Source organism: Neofelis nebulosa, chromosome 14 (assembly GCF_028018385.1).
Source record: "Neofelis nebulosa isolate mNeoNeb1 chromosome 14, mNeoNeb1.pri, whole genome shotgun sequence".
Taxonomy (NCBI): Eukaryota; Metazoa; Chordata; class Mammalia; order Carnivora; family Felidae; genus Neofelis; species Neofelis nebulosa.
The window spans coordinates 66981914-66985341 of record NC_080795.1 but is presented as its reverse complement, the minus strand read 5'-3'; the positions used below and the strand labels follow the sequence as shown (position 1 = coordinate 66985341).

General features: G+C 48.8%; 1 pseudogene; it reads left to right on the top strand.

The window, feature by feature from the left end:
• Positions 1-2047: 2047 nt before the first annotated feature.
• LOC131495047 (tetraspanin-3-like) lies at positions 2048-2964 on the top strand (annotated as a pseudogene).
• Positions 2965-3428: the final 464 nt, after the last annotated feature.

Sequence of the window (3428 nt, the reverse complement as noted above, 5' to 3'; positions counted from 1 at the left end):
AGTCGGTTAAGCGTCCGACTTCAGCCAGGTCACGATCTCGCGGTCCGTGAGTTCGAGCCCCGCGTCAGGCTCTGGGCTGATGGCTCGGAGCCTGGAGCCTGTTTCCGATTCTGTGTCTCCCTCTCTCTCTGCCCCTCCCCCGTTCATGCTCTGTCTCTCTCTGTCCCAAAAATAAATTAAAAACGTTGAAAAAAAAATTTAAGAAAGAATTATCTGGCCCAAAATGTCAATAATGTCAACATTGAGAACTGTCCCCTAGACTACAAACCACTTGGAACAAAAACGAGTACTCTAGGGGCACCTGGGTGGCAACGTTTTTTTGTGTTCCACATAAGATCATCTTGTGTGCTCCACTGGGAGACGTTCCATTCTTCGAGAGCCAACCCCTCTCTAGTAGACTTTTATCATTCATTTGACTGTTGAATGTCTAAACATTACGGATCTTACTTAGAGGCAGAGCCCGCCTCCCATCAGAGGAGCTATAAATGCCAAATATTCTCCTTCTCAGCTGCCTTTGCAGCTAAGGTGTGAGCATGAGCCTTCAGCTTCAACATTCAGACGTGCTCCTGTCTGGGTCTGAATCAGCAGCTGGTGACCAAAAGAAGAAGGCATGGGGTCCATGGGCTCAGTCTCAACAACATGAGCTCTCATGGCTCCAGGTGCATCCAGCCCTGGGAGGTTAAGGTGGCAGAAATGTTCTCACTACTTCAAGTGACCCAGTAGCAAGTGAATGCCCAGAATTGCAGACTTAAATGCTAGAAGAACTTCAAGACGAATGTGGAAGAGAAACGTAAGCCCAGTCAGGGGGTAGTGAGGACCCTGTCAGCCTGAACATCTGCACTTCACCTAACAAAGGCACCTGCTGATCAGATCCATGTGGGGATACAAACCCTGTGCTATCTGGTCTGATTTTTCAAGGGAAACAGGAATTCAGAGTTTTGTGTGAATCTGATGGGCAACCCATTCAAATTAGACAATAACCCATGGTGTGGGCAACACTGATGGGGACATGCCTATCAGTCAGCTTCATTTGTCAGGCCACCGTATGCAAACTCCAGGGTATTCCTAAATGCTCTCACCTCTTACTGTGTCCTCGGTGGAAGATTTAACTGAGAGAGCAGTTAAAGCAGCCTGTCTACTCCTGCAAAATCAGTAATAATACTATTAATTATAAACATTATTAAGTAGCAGTAACAATAATAAATAATCAATATTAGTAAGACTTCAGAACTTCCAGATTTTTTTGCTAGCCTTCCAAGGAGAAACTTTAGTCCCTGAATATAACACAATTCCATGTCTCTGTACTTTTGCTCGCGTTGTTTCATCCTCCTTTATTAACCCCACTTTGCCCAATGATACCCTACTTTTCCTTCTAAACTCTGTTCAAGGGTTACCTCCTTCTGGAGGCCTTCCCTGATTTCCTCTCCCTTTCCTTCCTCCCCTACTCACTCACCTTAGGTTAGGTCCCCCCATAGCACCAAGGGATAGGATAATATTCCAGACCTTTAAAAGACAATGTCTTAGCCCCAATTCTATAGCAAACAGGTGAATACAGTGCATGCTAACACTTTATTGGGAGTACAATCCCAGGGCACTGAGAGTACAAGAGAAACAACATAAGGCAGGAAAGGCCAGAAAGCAAATATAAGGAACTGTGTTCCTTCAACAGGCCCACAGCTTCTCAAGGAAACACAGTGAGTTGCTTAGTCCTGTGTGATGCCTCTCAAGAAGCAATATGAAACGACTGTACCTCAAAACAGTTACTGTGGGGCAGAGCGGTGAAGAATCTGTTAGCTCCTTCCTGTCTTCAGCCTCCCATTGGTCGAAAGCGGAACCAGGAAATAGTGACTCTCCCAAGCCAGGAGTGTTGGAGCTTGCTGGAGCTGGGGCTGGGGCTGGGGCTGGGGCGGGGCGAGTGGGGGGCGGGGCTGGGGCTGGGGCGGGGAGGGTGGGGGCGGGGCGGGGCTGGGGCTGGGCCCGCCCAAGGGCACTGGGGCTGCAGTGAGTGCCATGTATGCTGTCCACTTCCTAGCAGGCTGCAGGCACCATGGGCCAGCACAACATCACCTCCTCCAAGACCATGCTGGTGTTTCTCAACCTCATCTTCTGGGGGGGGGGGGGGGGTGGCGGGGGGGGGCAGCTGGCATTTTATGCTACACGGGAGGCTGTGTCTTTATCACCTCCAAGGACTACAACCGGACCGTTTCTTTGAAGATGTGAACTCTCTCATCCCCGCCGTAGTGATCATAGCTGTAGGAGCCCTGCTCGTCATTATTGGGTTCATTGGCTCGCGGGTCACGATCCGAGAAAGCCATGCGGACTCGCCACGTTTGTCATCAACCTACTCTTGGTTTTGTCACAGAAGTTGTTGTAGTGGTTTGGGGATACGTTTACAGAGCAAAGGTGAAAAATGAGGTTGACTGCAGCCTTCATAAGGCCTACAGTGGAACCAACCCCAGTGACACTAGCCCGGCTGCTGATCACGTACAGAGATAGCTGCACTCTTGTGGAATTCACAACTATTCAGACTGCGACAATCCAGACCGGTTCAAGGAAACCAAAAACCAGAGTGTCCCTCTTAGCTGTGCAGAGAGACCACCAGCAGCTCCAACGGTCTGGCCCACCGCTCCGACCTCTACGCCGAGGGATGTGAGGCTCTAGTTGTGAAGGAGCTACGAGAAATCATGATGCGTATCATCTGGGTCGTGCGGGCATTTGCAGCTATTCAGCTGCTGGGCGTGCTGTGTGCATGCATCAGATTGTGCAGGACGAGTAGAGATCCTGCTTCTGAGCTCCCCATCACCGGCGAAACCTCTGCCTGGTGCAAAGTGCAAGCCTGAGCTTTTAAGTCTTGTTGTTCTGATTTGGAAGGTGAATTGAGCAGGTCTACTGCTGTTGGCCTCCTGAGTTCATTTAGTTAAAGCTCACGCACACAGGTGTTGGACAGATCAGCATGGCTCTACATGTGCCCACCTACACCCCCCCCACCACCTATGACTTTCTTTCCCCCTATTCTAGCTGACTCTCCATGTCCCTAAGTTTTTTTTGTTTTTTTTGTTTTTTTGTTTTTTCAACCTGAATTTTTTTTTATTATGTGAAATTTATTGTCAAATTAGTTTCCATACAACACCCAGTGCTCATCCCAAAAGATGCCTTCTTCAATGCCCATCACCTCCCCTCCCCTCCTTCCCACCCCCCATCAACCCTCAGTTTTTTCTCAGTTTTGAAGAGTCTCTTATGGTTTGGCTCCCTCCCTCTCTAACCTTTTCTTTTTCCTTCCCCTCCCCCACGGTCTTCTGTTAAGTTTCTCAGGATCCACATAAGAGTGAAAACATGTGGTATCCGTCTTTCTCTGTATGGCTTATTTCACTTAGCATCACACTCTCCAGTTCCATCCACGTTGCTACAAAGGACCACATTTCATTCTT